Source organism: Macaca thibetana, chromosome 5, assembly GCF_024542745.1.
Source record: "Macaca thibetana thibetana isolate TM-01 chromosome 5, ASM2454274v1, whole genome shotgun sequence".
Classification (NCBI taxonomy): domain Eukaryota; kingdom Metazoa; phylum Chordata; class Mammalia; order Primates; family Cercopithecidae; genus Macaca; species Macaca thibetana.
The window spans coordinates 43,259,397-43,278,756 of NC_065582.1; the positions used below are offsets into that span (position 1 = coordinate 43,259,397).

General features: G+C 40.6%; 1 non-coding gene across 1 annotated transcript; it reads right to left on the reverse strand.

Annotated features, from left to right (window-relative positions):
* Window positions 1-14,401: 14,401 nt before the first annotated feature.
* Window positions 14,402-14,564, reverse strand: LOC126955855 (U1 spliceosomal RNA). Its single transcript, XR_007726141.1, has one exon. It is a non-coding gene; the product is annotated as a U1 spliceosomal RNA (small nuclear RNA).
* Window positions 14,565-19,360: the final 4,796 nt, after the last annotated feature.

Below are 19,360 nucleotides of genomic sequence, written 5' to 3' on the forward strand. Positions count from 1 at the left end.
AACTGGAGCAAAGGCAATTATTGTTTTGCTTTAGCAAAGTGACTGGCAGCATTTTGCCTGTGCCCTAGAGATCTATGGAACTTTGAACTTGAGAGAGATGAATAAGGGTATCTTGTGGAAGAAATTTCTAAGCAGCAAAGCATTCAAGATGTGATTTGGGTGCTGTTAAAAGCATTCAGTTTTATGTATTCACAAAGATATGGTTTAAAATTGGAACTTATGTTTAAAAGGGAAGCAGAGCATAAAAGTTCAGAAAATTTGCTGTCTGACAATGTGATAGAAAAGAAAAACCCATTTTCTGAGCAGAAATTCAAGTCACTGCAGAGATTTGCATAAGTAATGAGGAGCCAAATGTTAATCACAAAGACAATGTGGAAAATGTCTCCAGGGCATGTCAGAGGTCTTCACAACAGTCCCTTCCATCAGAAGCCTGCAGGCCTAGGAGGAGAAAATGGTTTCCTGGACTGGGCCCAAGGCCTTGCTGCTTTATGCTGTCTCTGCATCCCAGGCATGGCTAAAAGGGGCCAACACAGAGCTTAGGCCATTGCTTCAGAGGGTGCAAGCTCCAAGCCTTGGCTGCTTCCATGTGGTACTGAGCCTGCAAGTACACAGAAGCCAAGAATTGAGTTTGGGGAACCTCTGCCTAGATTTCAGAAAATGTATGGAAATGCCCAGGCAGGAGTTTGCTGCAGTAGTGGGGCCCTTATGGAGAACCTCTGCTAGAGCAGTGTGGAAGGGAAATGTGGGGTTGAAGTCCCCACACAGAGTCCCCACTGGGGCACTGCCTAGGGGAGCTGTGAGAAAAAGGCCACCCTCCTCCAGACCCCAGAATGGTAGATCCACCAACAGCTCACACCATGCACCTGGAAAAGCCACAGACACTCAATGACAGCCTGTGAAAGCAGCCAGGAGGGGTACCTTGCAAAGCCACAGGGGTGGAGCTACCCGAGACCACAAGAACCCACACCTTGCATCAGCATGACCTCAATGTGAGACATGTAGTCAAAGAAGATGATTTTAGAGCTTTAAGATTTGACTCTCCTCCTGGATTTCAGACTTGCGTGGGTCCTGTTGCCCCTTTGTTTTGGCCAATTTCCCCCATTTGGAATGGGTGTATTTACCTAATGCCTGTACCCCCATTGTATCTAGGAGATAGCCAACTTGCTTTTGATTTTACAGGCTTATGGGCAGAAGGGACTTGCCTTGTCTCAGATGAGACTTTGGACTGTGGACTTTTGGTTAATGCTGAAATGAGTTAAGACTTTGAGGGACAGTTGGGAAGGCATGATTGGTTTTGAAATGTGAGGACATGACATTTGGGAGGGGCTGGAGTGGAATGATATGGTTTGGCTGTGTCTCCACCCAAATCTCAAATCATAGCTCCCATAATTCTCACATGTCATGGAAGGGACCTGGTGGGAGACAATTGAATCATGGGGACAGGTCTTTCTCTTGCTGCTCTCATTAGTGAATAAGTCTCACAAGATCTGGTGGTTTTAATAAAGGGGAGTTCCCCTGCATATGCTCTCCTTGCCTGCCACCATGTAACGTGTGACTTTGCTCCTCATTTACATTCCACCATGATTGTGAGGCCTCTCCAGCCATGTGGAACTGTCAATTAAACCTCTTTCTTTTACATATTACTCAGTCTCAGATATGTCTTTAGCAGCAGCATGAGAACAGACTAATACAGGAACCCTTTAGTTAAATATTTCAAAACATAGATGATTGGGATGAGGCAAAGGAGACAATTTCTGCAAAAGTCAATATGTGCAAAACAGCAATATTTTGCAAGCAATTTTGCATTTTTCTTAGACACACATATACAGAAATCCTGTCCTTCCCTTCTAGTGTAGGCTGGGACATTTATGTCCCTTTAGTAATTGACTGCAGCACAATTGAGGCCTGCTTAACTTTCATTGTATCAATGTAAAGGAGGGTAGGTTAAAAAGCTTCTTAACAGAAAAAGACTTTGTGAAGATAGTAATTGCTGGAATGAAATTCCAGCTTGACATCTGTTCCAGATTCACCTGCAGCTGTTGCTTACCTATGTAGAGGCAGCTGGTGATATGGCAAAGCACAAGATGTGTGAGACAAAGAGCTAAAAGAGCTGAATCTCTCCATGCCGTCTACTGATTATAAATATGAGGTTTACAGAAATTCATACTTGACCAAAGTCACATTATTAGGTGCCAGAGTCAATACTAGAATGCAGGCCTTCTGGCTCTAGATGGGTGCCTTTTCACTACATTTGTTATGGACACTGTACTTTTGTTAATTAATCTAAGATGTCATTAGTTGGTGGAGTTTTTTCCAGTTTGTAAATAACAGCTTTATTGAGATAATTCATACACCATAAAATGTGCACTTGTAAAGTGTACAATTCAGTGGGTTTTTGTATATTCAGAATTATAAAACTGTCACAACAATCTAATTTAAGAACATTTTCATCACTCCATAAAGAAAACCCGGGAGGGGTGCAGTGGCTCACGCCTATAATCCTAGGACTTTGGGAGGCCAAGGTGGGAGGGTCACTTGAGCTCAGGAGTTCAAGACCAGCCTAGGCAATGTAGTAGAACCCTGTTTCTACAAAAAGTTAAAAAATTAGCCAGGCGTGTTGGTGCATGCCTGTGGTGCCATCTACTCAAGAGGCTGAGGTGGGAGAATTGCTTAATCCAGGAGGTTGAGGCTGCAGTGAGCTGTGTTCATTGCACTCCAGCCTGGGTGACAGAGCGAGACTCTATCTCAATTTTTAAAAAGAGAAAAGAAAAACAGAAAACTTACTCATTAACAGTCTCCATTCACTCCTTTCTCTAGCTCCTGGAAAAATGTAATATATCTGTATAATGGAAAATTATTTAGCCTTAAAAAGGAAGGAAATTCTAACACATACCACAACATGAATAACTTTTTTTTTTTTTGAGACAGAGTCTCTGTCACCAGGCTGGAGTGCAGTGGTGTGATCTCGGCTCACTGCAGCCTCCGCCTCCTGGGTTCAAGTGATTCTCCTTCCTCAGCCTCCCAAGTAGCTGGGACTACAGGCACGCCCTACCATGCCCAGCTAACTTTTCTGTTTTTGTAGAGACAGGCTTTCACCATGTTGGCCAGGCTGGTCTCGAACTTCTGACTTCTAGGGATCCACCTGCCTTGGCCTCCTACAGTGCTGGGATTACAGGTGTGAGCCACCGTGCCTGGCCTAATCTTGAAAACATTATGGTAAGTAAAAAAAGCCAGTCACATATTGCATGAATTTATTTATATAAAATGCCTGCAATAGGTAAATCCATTCGCTTTTAAAAAATTGTGGCAAAATACACATAAGAAAATTTACTATAATATCTTAACCATTTTTAACTGTACAGTTCAGTGTTGTTAAGCACATTCACATTGCTCTTCCATCACTACTAACCATCTCCAACCCTTTTCATCATCCCAAACTGAAACTCTATACCCATTAAACACTAAGTCCTCATTTCCCTCCCCCCCAACCCCCCTCCAGCAAGCCACCATTCTACTTTCTATCTTGATGAATTTGACTCTGTAGGTACTTCATATAAGTGGAATCACAGAGTATTTGTCCTTCTGTGACTGGCTTATTTCACTTAGCCTAATGTCATTAAGGTTCATCCATGTTGTAGCATGTGTCAGAGTTTCATTCCTTTTCCTGGCTAAATAATATTTCATTATATGCATGTATCCCATTTTATTTATCCAATCACTCTCAGTGGATACTGGTATTGATTCTACGTTTTGGCTCTTGCAAATGATACTTCTATGATTATGAGTGTACAAATTCACAAATATCTCTTAGACCCTGATTTCTATTCTCCTGAGTATACACCCAAGATTGGAACTGTTGGGTCATATGGTAATTCTGTTTTTCATTTCTTGGATGGACTGCCATGGTAGTTTTTAAGCAGTCATAGGAGCTTAGAGTAAACGAATGTCTCAATCCTATCTATCATTTGCATGCATGCAGGCAAAATCTACCTGAACACAGTTGAATCCCAGGCTCCAGAACAGTAAGATTAGAAACAAATGATCTACTCCCCAACAATAGTGCTGCTTTTCAAAAGCCCTCAAGTCTCATTTTTAAATTCAGTGACTAAAACTGATTTCCATCTCAGTCCATTATCTGTTAACTTTAAGGAAAATGTTAGAGTATTACTTTACTTTCCATAGGCCTAGAAGTCAAACTTTCCTCCATGCTTACGCAGAGCCTGCCCACCAATGTTCAGAGGAAAAGCCCATTTACGAATGGGTGGTTTTGTGTGTGGCCCAAACAGTGTGCTAGACACTGAATTTTTGTCAGAGAGGATTCCATTTGCATCCCCTAATGGTTTAGTTGCAGTCATGCCTCAAGGCATAAGAATAGACTGGATTTTGTATCACTTTATTTTTCTGACTCATGAGGGAAAAAGAAGATTGAAGCCGTTTCTGATTTGGAAAGAGGGAGAGAAGTACTACTCATTCTCCCTTTACCCTCAAGTGCTTTCCTTTTTTTCCCCTCCTAAATGTCAGTCTCCCGGAAAAAAAATAAAGTGTTCACAGCCTTAAATTCCTCAATTCATCACTAACATTTTCTTTGCAGAAGTAATGGAAAGAAAAGCAGAGATGATTCTATCAGCATCAGTGCCCTGCGGGGAGGACATTCGGCAACAGGGTTCCTGCATTAGGAGACACACTTCAAGGCTGGGCCCTACGAGAGGCTCTATTCTAAAAAACCAGGTAAGCTGGGCATGGTGGCAGGTGCCTGTCATCTCAGCTCCTCAGGAGGTTGAGGCAGGGGTGTCCTTTGAGGACAGGAGTTTGAAGCTACAGTAAGCTATAATCACACCTGAACAACCACTGCACTCCAGCCTGGGCACTGTGGTGAGACCCCATCTCTAAATAATAATAATAATAATAATAATAATAATAAGCCAGGTGAATGTTTTCCATAAAAAGTGATCTCCCTCTTAATGAAAGTCTTACTAAGCCACCTCAGAAGTATTGTGGCTCAAATTCCAAGCCAACAAAGTAAATAATCTTAAGTATATTTTTAAAACTTAAAGTTAGCCTCAATCAGGTACTTTGTGAACCACTGATTTTCTTACTAAAGAGAAATCAATCTGATCCTCCCTTCCATTTATGTAGAGGGATGTGTGTGGTCTCAGGAGTGATGGATTAGAGAACACCAAGGAAAACATCTGTCACCTTATCCTTTCTGATGGAAGAAACTACTTTGTCCATGCAGATGGAAGGCCATGAAGAACTTCCCTCTGCCATTACTAACAGGGTCCCCATTGTATGAATTGACTATGTGAAGGCCACTAGAGGCCAGGCCCCTGGTGCCATCATGTGTGCATTAGCTTCAAACCATCATCACAATGACTGAACTGTGAGCCCACAAAGCTCTGTCTGCTATAGGCACGAGCCCTGACTTCCCTCTGCAGTGACTCACAGCCTTTTCACCTTTGTCAGCCCAAGAATCTACCAGAGTTAATCCCTTCATTTTCTCCATCCCTGTTTACTTCAGTAGCCTCAAGAAGGCCAGATCAGGTCTCTTCTCTCCAACATTCAGCCCCATATGGCTCTGTTAATCCTGTAATAATCTGGCCTGATCTTTCTTCCTCCTGTCAGCAGGGTCCCCCTCTCTGTTCCCTCTGGAACTCATATCTGTCATCGACAAAAATCCCCCATAGCCTCATTCTCATCTTGCTGGAACTCTAACCTGGCCCTCCCCTGGGGACACTACTTTCCCTACAGTTCCCTCAGGTGGTGACTCTTTTTGTCTCCTAAAACTGGGCACAGAAGTCATAGCTATTCTCTATGCCCTTCCTTGCCACTTCCAGGACATGCTTTCACCTCTTCCCTAGACCTCTCAACTCCTTCAAATCTCATGCTTTTGTGAATTCTACCCACCATGTACGCATCCCTGTTGCAGTCACCAAGGACTCCCAGATCACTCTTCATCAGTCTTTAAAGATTTTTGCTCTTGGTTCATTGTCACATCATCTCAATATCACTGAGCTAATTCTTCCATGAAGGTGAGTTTCAGGCCCTTAGCTAGCTCTTTGAAATCTCTTCAGCTATCTTTGCCATTTATTCTCTGAAAATATCATCCAACCTTATGGCTTTAAATACTATCTACTGAGGTCTCCCAAAATTGTATCTTCAGCCCCTGTCTCTCCCCCAGGCTCCAGATTTATATACCCAACTGCATACTGAAACTCTTCACTTGGATATCTAATAGAATTTCAAACTTAACATCTAAAAAATAACAATTTATTTATTTGAGCTATGCCCTTCCCACCAAAATCTGCCCTTTCTTACAAAGTGGTAACTCCAGTCTACTAGCTAGTCAGGCCCCAAATGTTGGAGTGTCTTAAGTGCTTTCCATCACATTCCATATCTAATCTTAAATTCCATTGTCTCCACCTTCAAAATATTTGCAAAACCTTATTGCTTTGTACCACTTCCTTGGATACCATCAGCTGCATCAAAGATGACAGCCATTGGCTTCCTAACTAACTTGGCTTTCCCAGCCTATTGGCCACCTAGAAGCCTGAGTGATCTTTCTAAAATAGAAGCCAGATCATCACTCTCTTCTGCTCGAAACCCTCCAATGGCTCTCCAGCTCACTTTTTCCAAAAGCTTTACCCTGGTCTGCAAGAACTCAACTCACCTGAGCCCCAGATACCCCTTGGCCTTCCCTGTGACCCCTCCACCTCCACCCCAGGCTTACTATGCTCCAGCCTCCCTAGCCCTGTTATGGCTCCTCCCATACCCCAGGCATACTCTTGCCTCAGGGCCTTTGTACTCATAGTTTCTCTGTCTGGAACATTTCCCCCTGCAAATATCCACTTGATTCCCTCCCTCACTTCACTTAGGTCTCTGTTCAACTGTCACCTCCCTTGAGAGGCCTTCCCTGGTCCTCAATTTAAAATTGCACATCTATGCCATGACTAGTTTCCCCTTTATCCTTTTTTTTTTCCCCACAGCACTTACCCTCATGTGATGCATTATATACTATCTTTATTTATTTATCATTAGCTCCTCCCACTAGAACCAAAGTTCTAGTTTCACCCTAACATTTAGCTTTATGAAAGCATGATTTTATCTATTCATCACTCTATATCCCAGCAACCCATGCCCTCACTAAATATTTCTTAATTGAAGTAAATCATCCAAATGCTGTAAATGCAGGAAATACTTTTACTCTCTTGCTTTCATGAAATTTTCCCCAGAAACCAGCACCAACTTCAATAGAAATTATCTCTGTTAACATTTCCAAAAGAGCCACTTAATATCTCCAAATATATATTGAGCACCTATTACACACCAGACATTATCCTAGGTGCTGGGGGCATAGTATTAAACAAAACAAATATCCTGTGTTCCTGGATCTTCTGGAAGGGGAGACTGAATAAATATGCAAATAATTAAAATATATGGAATGGACGATAATCTCAAGTGCTAAAAAGAAAAAGTAAAGTAGGCATATATAAGATATCAGGGGTTGAAGAAATTGGAATTTCAAGTAAGGTGGCCAGGTAATGCCTCAAAAAGAAGACACTTTTTGAAGGAAAGGGAGGATAGCAAAGTGAGGAAGCAAAGAAGTTGTCAGCATAAATTGCATATTCTAGGACTAGGAAGGAAGCCGGTGTGACTGGTGCAGAGAGAACAAGAGAGAGAGTGAAAAGTGATGAAAGTTAGAGGGGTAAAGAGGCCAGATAATATAGGAACTTAAAGGCAAGAGTTAGCAACTTGTCTTTTAGCCTTAGTAAGGAAGAAGCCACTGGAAGGTTTTGAGAAGATAAATGACATTACTTGCCTTAAGGTTTTCAGGATGACTCTGGCTATCGTGCTGAGAATAGATTGCAGAGGGTGCGGGCAGAAGAGAGCAAGGCTAGTACACTAATCTAAATGAGAGCTGAGTGGCTTGGGCCAGAGAAGGAGTAGAGCAGATAGTGAGAAGTGGTCTCCTTCTAGATAAATTTTAAAGGTAGAGCTGCCAGATTTTGCAGATAGACTGAATGTGGGTTATGAGAAAAGTAAGAGACTTAAAGATGCCACCAAAGTGATTGGCCTGAGCAAGTGGAGAAAGGTGATATCTTAAATTGAGCTGGTGAAGGTTGCAGGAGAAGGTGACTTGGGACGAAAAATCAATTTTGACTATGTTTAGACTAAGATGCTTATTATGTATGTATGCAATTAATGTGTCAAGTAACAATTAAATATGTGATTCTGGAAAAGACATTTTTGGACATCAAGTCTAGATTGAGTCTCTAAATTGTTTTTTATCATTGTAATAAAAAGAATTGGAAGCAGCCTGTATCCGTGAAAATAATACAGAAATTTCAAGCAGAAATGAATTATTCCAAGGAGTTAGAAGCCCACACAATTGAAAGAATGGATGCCAGGAAAGATTTTCAGGAAATCCAGAAAGGCAGTGATCATAGAGAAGCACTACTGATGATCACCTCTATTTTCTTGATGAGGTACGATGCAAGGTAACATGCCGAGAATAAGAGGGGTAAAGAGGGTTGTGGGTAGGGTTTTTGAGGAAGTAGTAAAAGACACACTTGGGCATCAAAAACAAGTCTCTGCTGAGCCTGTTCACGATTTCTCAAACAAATAGCTAGGATTGTGACATAATGGGATTTCATGCTGTTCTCCCGCTCTGGTGCAACTCTGTGAACATTTAAAGTAGTTCTGTTTAAAAGCTCTTTTAGGAGCACAGCTACACACTAGCAGACAATAAGAGATGCAAGCAGAATTCAACTCTGAACTTGTAAAATGCAGATTTTCAACCCACCCTAGAGATTCTGATTCATTAGGTTTGGGGTGAGGTCCAGGAATTTTTCGTAAGTATCACAGATGATTTTGCACACTGTGATAAACACTGCTCTGAGTGGCTTCCAAACAGAAACTGTTATAGGAACAGCTGCTAAAAATTAGGGGTGCCTTTGGTTGGCAGTGGGAGCCACTGTCACCTAAAAGCAGCCTTTGAAAGCAATAAGTTGCTCAGAGAGAAAAAGCCTTATTATAACAGAATGCTGAAGATTTCTGTCATTCATTACTCTAGAATGAATCACCCTTAAGTAAGAAGAAGCTCAAGGCCTACTGTCTACCCTAATAGCTGAAGAAGTAGAGATTTCTGGTCCTTTTTTTTTTTTTTTTAATTCTCAATGAAGATAAGAAATAGCAATTCTCACTGGAAAATTTCTCAGGTTAAGCTTATAAACTCTAGCCTTTGAATCATTTACAAATTTTAAAATAATAACCTGGCACTCAGATATCTAGCCAGGGCTATGTGTCCAAAAGAAACTTTAAAAACATTAAGTTTTTCCAGGGCTAGTATTAACTTTCAACTGTATTTAGCCAAATAGGAGATGTGGGCAGAGATAATCATATGATACTTTGAATCTTCAAATAAATACCAAACAGATCAGCTTCATGTGATAGTTGCAGATTTTTTTTCTTAATGTGTCTGATTTCATTTTTGACCCTAGATCAAGCTTGTCCAACCCATGACTCAGGACAGCTTTGAATGCAGTTCAACACAAATTCGTAAACTTTCTTAAAACATTTTGAGATTTTTTTGCCACTTTTTTCTAGCTCATCAGCTATCATTAGTGTTAGTGTATTTTGCATGTAGCCCAAGACAATTATTCTTCTTCCAATGTGGCCCAGGGAAGCCAAAAGATTGGACATCACTACCTTAGAGGATTGTTTAATCAAGGTATAACTGTGCTAACATAAAGAAAAAGTTTCAACTATTTATGTAAAACTAGTATGTCAGAATACAGTTGGTATGTTTTCCTAAAAAAAATTTAAAAATTCTGCTTATTACCAGCAACCACTTAACAGCCCATATCATTTAACTCAATGAATTAAATTAATCCCATGAAATAAAATGTGAGATAGGGATGATATCTGAATTCATTTTTATTCATGGCTAGAGACTATGAAGATTCTTTTGACAAGCCCTTAAAAATCTTGTGGGTGATGTTAAAAACTTCAATGTTCAAGTGCTGATTCAATCTGGGGATGGGGGTAGGGACCTCCTGATCTGACACAGTCAATTCTATACAGAGAACATGAGAATAGAAAACCCCCAAGCCATACAAAGGCTGCTGGAGTGTTCACATGCTCATTACCTGAATTTTCTAATGCTGAACAACTGAGGGATATGAATATGCAAAGCTTATAGACTCTGCCCAGCATCAGCCTCTTTCAGCCTCTCCTTTTTCGGAAAAGGAAGTCACAGTGCCTCTGGCTTTCGAAGCTCTGTGTTCTGAATTCCCAAAGCAAGCGGGAGAAGAGAGAAGAGAGAGTGTAGGTTTTTATGTGCTTGTTTGTTTTTATAGCAAAAACTAAATTTGCCTTTTTCAGAGTATGTGCTTTCAGATCAATATCAGAATTTAGCCAGTGACTCCTCATGCATTTGCCTCCCAGAGTTAGCACACATGGTTGTCCCAGAGGCAAAACAAGAGAAATCTCATTGGCTCAGCATCCTGAACTGTCTCAAGTGAGTTGCAAGTTCTTGTAGTTTTCTTCTGTTTCTCTGTGTGTGCTTTTTATGATACACAATAAGTGTACACTTTATGGGATACATGTGATATTTTGATACATGCGTACAATGTGTAATGATCAAATCAAGGTAATTCTGATAGTCATCACTCCAAACATTTATCATTTCTTTCTGTTGGAAACATTCCAAACCTTCTGGTCTAGCTATTTTGAAATATACAAAATATTATTAACTCTAGTCACCCTACTGTGCTATTGAACACTAGAACATATTTCTTCTATCTAACTGTATTTTTGTACACATTTACCGACGTTTCTCCATCCTCATCCTCCCACTTACCCTTCCCCAACTCTGATAACTGCCGTTCTACTCTCTACCTCCATGAGATCTACGTTTTTTAAGTTCCTATGTATGAATGAGAACACGAGATAGTTGTCTTTCTGTGCCTGGCTTATTTCACTTAACACAATATCCTCCAAGTTCATCCATGTTACTGCAAATGACAGGATTTCATTCTTTTTTATGGCTGAATAATATTCCACTGTGTATATATACCACAGTTTCTTTATCCTTTCATCCACTGATGCACAGTGTTGATTCCATATCTTGGCTATTGTGAATAGTACTGCAACTACCATGGGAGTACAGAGATCTCTTTGACATACTGATTTTTTCCTTTTAGATATATCTATGTGCTTTTAAAATCCATTATTTGCACTTTATATATTTCTATAACTCTATGCTCAAGATTTGTTAAAAGTCCCAGTCCTTTCTAAGAATTCATGCTTGTTTGTCCATTCTATCAAACATTAATTTTGTGTAAGAGTGACTAGTTCAGATAAGGATATCTCCTAAGTCTACCAGTATCCTTTACATTTTACCAAGTGGAAGACACACTGCCTTCTCTCATAGTCCATCTGTAACCCCCTTTCCTTCCCTTTTCCACTCTGTGCTGAACAGCAAACAGCAACCAAACTATCTTGGGCCAACAATACCATCTACTGGTCATGGTGATAAACTACCAAAACTGCTTTAGTATATTCACAATCCATGTTCTCCCATTTATTCTATAATCAAAACCCAATAAATTATCTTGGAAATTTTTCAGCAAGTGAAAACTATATACACTCAGGCCATCTCAGTCACCGAAAGAAGCCCCAATTCACCACTCATTGTTGTAAATCACATTCTTGTACAGCTCTGTCCATTCCTTTATATGACCCAGTCTCACACCCTTTCCCACAATACACTCTTTCAGCGTGTTCCTTGGAGTTCACTGTGGGTCATTAGCAAAATTTCCTATATTCTTGAAGTAGTCTCTACATCACCTTCGTCTCTCTATTCTAAATGAAACCTGATCTTTCTGCAGCTATGAATAGTCACTGCCAGTTTCAGCTTATCATCCTTTCCTTCTCCCTAAACATCCTTGCTTCCGCTGAAGTTCAGCCATGGGTCACCTCACTTCTCCATATGTCCAATCATCTACAGACTTCATAGTCACTTTGCATCATTCCTTGAAGATTCTCATGCCCTACCCACTGTCATCTCTCCAACAGCATTCTTCTCCTAATTCTTGGTGATTTCAATATCATTGAAAAGATCCTTACAATAATCTAGCCTCTCAGGCTCTTGGTGTTCTCTCCTGCCATCATCTTGTCCTCCACATCACTCCAGTCACCTGCTCTTATGGTTGCACTCTAGACCTTACTATTATCAATCACTGCACCCCCTTTCATAATGTCAGTTTCAGATGTCAAATACTCCCACCACTACCTCCCGTCTCCATCTTATTCTGATCATTTTCAAGTCACACAATGGACATGTATCTATTGACCTTAGCATCTATTTCTCACTTCCTTATGTCTGCATTTACCTCTATCCTCAATTAAGATTCAACAGTTCAACATGATAACCATTACCTTATATAATCCCAATTCCCTTGTCCTTCTCTTCCACCATCAAATTTACTTTTTCTTAGTTAAATCCCAACTTCCACCTACTCCTTCTTGCTTCTAATCTGTTGAAAATGGCTGAAAAAAAAAAAAAAACAGTTATGCTAACAGATTTACTTCAGTTCCTAATTGTCAACCTCAAGTGGGCCTTCACTGTTGCCAGGGAATTTCACTGCCTTTGAATATACACTTTCATCTCTTATTCTCCTAAACAACTATTTTATACCCTTCTTTTCTCTTCGAACCTACAGCGTCTTGCCATTTATTCTTACTCTAATTCTCTTTATTCTCACTATAACGACTTTGCTCTTCATTTTACTAAGAAAATAGAGATAATTAGAAGGAACTTCCTCATGCTTCCATCACCAAATACACACACTTTCCTCTATGCCCTGCATCTTGTCTTCCCTTCTGTTACATTAAATAGATGATCTCTGTTCCTATCTAAAGATAATTCCACCTATAAAATGGATCTTGTCTTCTAAGAGTATCTTTCTGGAAGTTATGGGTCTTATCTGTATCATAGTTTCCTCTCTGACTGGATCATTTTTGTCTTTAAAAATAAACCCCTGCCAGGCACAGTGGCTCATATCTGTAATCCCAGCACTTTGGGAGGCCAAGGTGGGAGAATCGCTTGATTTTAGGAGTTCAAGACCAGCCTGAGCAACATTGGGAGACCCTGTCTGTATAAAAATTTTTTTTAAATTAGCCAGGCATGGCGGCTTGTGCCTGCAGTCCCAGCTACTCAGGAGGCTGAGCGGGGGGGGGGGGGGGGGGCGGGGGTGATTGCTGAAGGGAGGTGGAGGCTGCAGTGAGCCATGATGGTGCCACTGCATTCTAGCCTGGGCAACAGAGTGAGATCCTCTCTCTAAAATAAAATTAAATTAAAAAACTCAAACTCTAACTTGACTGCACATGCCCTCCTAGGTACTACCTGATTTCTCTGCTCCCTATCATAGCAAAAACCTTCAAAATGGCGGGCCGCATTTTCTGTCTGTACTTCTCCTAGTATTTCCTGAAGCAAGTTCAAGAGGCTTGTATGCACTCAAAGATTAACAGTGATATCCATGTTGCCAAGCTAATGGTTTTTTCTTAGTTCTCATCTTCCTTCATTATCAGAGGCATTTGTGTCACTTTTGATCATTCCCTTTCTTAAAAAGCCTTCCTTGCTTGACTTTCTTTCTTTTTTTTTTTTGTCTTCCTAGGTCTCTGATCATTCCTCCTGCCATATCCTTGCTGGTTCCTCTTCATATTCCAGACCTCTACACTTGAGAATGCCAAAATGTTCAATCCTCAGATCTCGCCTTTATCACTCTTCAGGTGATCTCACTTAATCTTCAGACTTCAAATGCCACCTACATGCAGATAATTTCAAATTTCTATCTGTAGCCCAGGCCTCTTCTTTGAATTCTAAACTCATATAATCAACTTCCTACTTGGTATTGCCATATGGAGGACTGACACGCATCTCAAATTTAACATGCCCAAAACTGAACTCACGGTTCCACCCCTCACATATGTTCCTTTCCCTGTTTTTGCTCATAACAGTAAATGACAACTTCTTTCTCTCAGTTTCTTGAGTCCAAGATCTTGAGTCATCCTTGACTCCCTCTCTCTGTTTTCTTGCTTTTTGTTGTGGACATTTTTAAACACAGATGAAAGTAGAGTGAACCTTGACCGCACTTTTGTTTTTTGCTTACACTCCACATCTGATCCATCAACAAGTCCTACTTGTTCTACTTTCAAAGAAAACACAGACTACTTCCCAGCAGCACTCGTCATTGTGACTCTCTTGGAGCCACCACTGCTTCTCATCTGAACTACTGTGAGAGACTCCTAACTGTTCTACTGACTTCTGCCCATGCTTCTATGTTTTCTTTTATTTCTTATTTATTTACACAGAGGATGCCTGTTCTTAGGCTGTGAAGACCAAGGGAAAGCGTGAACGCAATCCCTCACTACACAAATTACGCAGTCAAGTTTCCCACATACGGGCAAATCACGGGGGTCAGCACATCCAGAGTGCAATGGATAAACCTGGCCCTCGGAAAACCACCTTCGTGAACATGGTATCTCCCCTGCCAGATAAGTATGCTTCTGTGTTTTCAATGGAGCAATTGGAATTTTCTTGCAAGATTATACCACAGCTCTACTCAAAGCCCTCTTCTCACCTTCCTCAGAGTGGAACTCTAAAGTTCTTATTAGAGCTGCACCCTCCAATGCCTTGTCACTGCCACATGTCTTACCACTTCCTTCTCATGCCTTCCTCCCCCAGCCTGGCCTGCTTTGTGCTCTAACTCACTAATCATGTCTAGCTTCAGGATCTTTGCACTTCACGTTTCCTCTGCCTGGAATGCCATTCTTCACATCTCTGCTCAAAGGTAACCTTGTCAACAAGTCCTTCCCTGACCACTTTACAGATTAACATCTTCCTTTCTGCCCGGTCACTTATATCTCTATTTTAAAATGTTTTTTCTTCATTTAACATATCTTCGTTAACAATATTTATTTGTTTGCTTGCTTGTTTTTTGAGAGAGGGTCTCACTCTGTCACCCAGGCTGAAGTGTAGTGGCACGATCTCAGTTCACTGCAACCTCCGCCTCCCTGGCTCAAGCGATTCTCCCACCTCAGCACCCCCAGTAGCTGGGACTACAGACGCATGCCACCACACCTGGATAATTTTTGTGTTTTTTGTGGAGATGGGGTTTTGCCATGTTGTCCAGGCTGGTCTTGAATTCTGGTGCTCAAGCAATCCTCCCACCTGGGGCTCCCAAAGTGCTGGGATTACAGGCAGGAGCCACTGCGCCTGGCTATTTGTTGTTTTATATTTCTCCCCAACTAGAATGTAAGCTCCATGAAAGTAAGAACTTCATCTGTTTTGTTCATTGTTTCCCCCGCCACCCAGTGTTTTGAATAGTGCTTGGTGTATAATAGGAATTTAATGAATATTTGCCAAACAAATCTTTTTTCTTTCTCTATTCTTCCAACTGTTGCATCGTTAGCCAAAAGAATCTCTTTCTTCTCTCTCTCTCTCTCTCTCTCATTCTGGTTCCATCTATTCTTCCTTGTTTCTCTCTCTTTCATTACTTCTGTTAGCATCTCTGAGTCCCAAAGGAAGTAATGTAATCTGGGGCTGAAAATAAACACCTTCAGAGCCCAAGTGGGCCAGACATGTGTTAAGTAGCAGGGTGCAAAGCCACAGGGGGTGGCGGAGTGTATCGTCTTACTCCAAGCTATTCACATTTTTTAAAGTTAAACAATCCACCTGTCCAGCGAGCTTGAGCCTGCAGGTCATAAGTTTGCTATCCTTGTCCTCATCACAGCCAGGAAGCCCAAGAATGGTGGTAGTGCTATACAGTTCTTATATGAAGGACATTTTCTTAAATTTTAAAATTAAATTTGACAAACTACAAATGCACGGTAGCCTGCTTCACAATTTCCTCAAGTTTGTCTTTAGTGCTTCATCCATATTAAATTAAACCTACTTTCTTCAAGTTCTAGCATTTGAGGTGTTTTCTTGAATATTTCACTCTTTTCTTTGTGTTATGACTAATATAAAATTGTCTACTAATTTTCATAGTGAGTTTTATATCTTAGTATTTAGTACACAGTATTTTATAGATCCTTTATAAGGCTTCGGGTCCCCAATGCTACCATCTAGTGACGAAGCAAATGGGATTAAATGAACTGTGATCAGCGTTTATTTTTCCTAAACAAGGCAGACCAAAATATGTGTGCAGCTTTTGAAAAGATAGGCCTCAAGGAAAAAACAAATCATGTCTAAAAATCCTCTGCTTAAAGCTCCTTTATTTCAAAACTGTGCTTGTTTCTATGTTTCCTTAGAAGAATAGAGAAACAATTGCCCCTCAGTGGTCCCCAACAGGTAAGCTGTGTTGGATGTTTACACAGGGCTACAATTTCCATCCTAATTAAGTACTAAAGTGAATCAGAACTCACCCCATGACCCTACCTTTTTATTTGTTCTCCCCTCCAAATCATTATCCAGTTATGCAAAGGAGACATGAGCCACTCTCTGTGGTCCTTTCAAAGGCTGAGTCCTGTAAGGCAGGGGCCCCCCAACCCCTGGGCATGTACCAGTACCCATCCATGACCTGTTAGGAACTGGGCCAACAGCAGAAGGCACATTGCCACACGAGCTCCGCCTCCTGTCAGATCAGTGGCGGCGTTAGATTCTCATCGGAGCATGAACTCTGTTGTGAACTGCACATGTGGGGGATTTAGGTTGCATGCTTCCTGTGAGAATCTAGCGCTTGACGATCTGAATGGAACAGTTTCACCCCCAAACTATCCCATCTCCCCGCCCATGGAAACATTGTCTTCCATGAAACCAGTTCTTGGTGCCAAAAAGTTTGGGGACCGCCACTCTAAAGGCCCTGGACCATTCCGACAAGGGAAGACTCTCATCATCAGGCCAAAGAAAGAGGCAGTGTGAGTCCTATCTGCTTACCCTCCTACCTGCTTACTTTCATATCTACTTACTCTTGAGGATTGCATTTAATAGGGAATAAAGGTCAGAGCTCTTCTTGCCCAGTAATCTCTGTTTCACTGAAATTTTAAGAAACCAAGTATACTCTACCCTGTTTAATAATACTTGCCTGACCCCAAACAGCTGTGTTTGCATTCAGCCTCTGATTTTCAACAGTTTTCATTGGAAGATGAGTTCTAAGCAGCTAGTTAAATGAACGTACTTTTGAAACATAATTTAAACATAAATGAAAATACCACTTCTTCTAAAGATCAAATTCAACAATAGAATTTTCTGGTCAGACTGGGTCACTATATATGAAAGGGAGGGGAATTGAGCACATGTTTAGATGTTACCAGCCTTGGAAGCCCTCCAAGATAATGAAGACTTCCATAATATGTGGATATTTTCCCTCAATGGCATGATTTAATGTTGGAGACAAAGACGTTTTACAGAATTAACCAGATAATACTCAGACTGGGTCATAGAGAGAATTTTATAAGCAAGTCACTCCAAAATGGACCCTGAAAAATAGGATTTATTTGCTAAGTTCTGAATAAGGAAATTGGCCCATTTGTGAAATATTAATATATCAAAAACAAAACTCAGTTGATATTGGCTCTGGCCCCTGAGCTCAGCTGTAAGACTTTCTACATCTGAGCAGAGTTCTAATATGCAAACAGAAAAGTCAAACTATCAGGCTAAAAGGAAATTGTATCTTCTCAGAGGTCAAATTTGCTGAAACTTTTGAATAAGGTAGAGAAGGGCAAGAGGACCAAAGACCCTGGTGAAATCAGAACTGTGTCCCCTGAAGCCAGTGACTGAGTGGGAAAATAATTTCATATCCTCATGGCCAGATTTTAAGTGCAGAAAGCAATATAGTGTGGCAAAAATATGGGACATAAATTTAATAAAATGAGTTTTATGAGATGGGGCACTGCAGAGCTTCCCTAATTAAACTTTATCCTCACGTTAGGGCAATTTTCTTGTTTTTGAGAGCAGTCTATCCTTTATTTCTTAACTTCATGTCACTCTTTTTATTGGTAAAGCAATTATTTTTGCTAAAACCAGTGGACAGAGCTCATAAAGTGACCTTGTTTGCCCACGTTCTGCATTGCTGAGAGATATAAAGAATAAATATACACTTTTGGAAGAGAAATGAATCACTCAACTATTCCTCATCATAGTAGCCTGTGCCCATCATATAACTTTAAACTAGGTTATCTGCGTGAAGATTGGGAAAATACCCTTTTTTAAATGTAGGAAAATAGTGTTTGCTTTTGGAGACATTATATCAAGTAGGTTTTAGATTAAAACAGTAACTTACCGGCCAGAGGCAGTGGCTCATGCCTGTAATCCCAGCACTTTGGGAGGCCGAGGCGGGTGGATCACCTGAGGTCAGGAGTTTGAGACCAGCCTGGCCAACATGGTGAAACCCATCTTTACTAAAAATACAAAAATTAGCTGGGCATGGTGGGTGGTGCATGCCTGTAGTCCCAGCTACTTAGGAGGCTGAGGCAGGAGAATTGCTTGAACCCGGGAGACAGAGGCTGCAGTGAGCCGAGATCACACCACTGCACTCCAGCCTGGGTGACAGAGCGAGACTCCATCTCAAAAAAAGTTAAAAAAAAAAAAAAAGTAACTCATAGGAGCAAAGGAAGACTTCCTCAGAGGTCCTTAAATATATTCTCTTATGTCAGAAAACTGTACCTAAATTGGTCACAACTGCTAAAACTATTTCATGAAAGCATCTCAAAGTGATTTGCTAAAATTGTTACCTGTAAATATGTCTGCAGGGAAAATAAACTTGTTATACAAGTCACTACAAACTTCTACTATAAAAAAAGTATATCAAGTTGCATCATCCAATTACCCTTTCAGCTACTGAAAAGTCAACCAGTTATATAATGAGCATTATATACCAGATAAAGTACTACTGCCAAATAGTCCTTTCATAATTTAAGGCAAAACCCACACAAAAAGATCTTAGTTACAAATATTTATTCACAAATTACTTGCTTTATTAAATAGATTTAACTTTTGACTAAATAGATGGGTAGAGAGAGAGACAGAGAGACAGATAGAGAGATACTTAGGAGGAAGTTAAGAATAATGAGCTCTAGTTCCTTCAAAAATAGCTGTGTTGTCATTTCTAAGAGGGGATGGAACAGGTAATACATTAGGTACAGTTTTGCTTTTTTTCAAGGTGAAGACCCTAAACTATGAGTGTAGTGATATACCATACCACAGTTTTTCAAGTCAAGATTTCTCAAGACCTCATTGTATTCTACCTGCTGAAATGTTATAAAGAAATGTCCAATGGTATGGACAGCAGCTCCAGATTATTTTCTTTGAAAAAACGATGATTCTCATCTGTTATCCACCAGATGCCATGTCGGATAC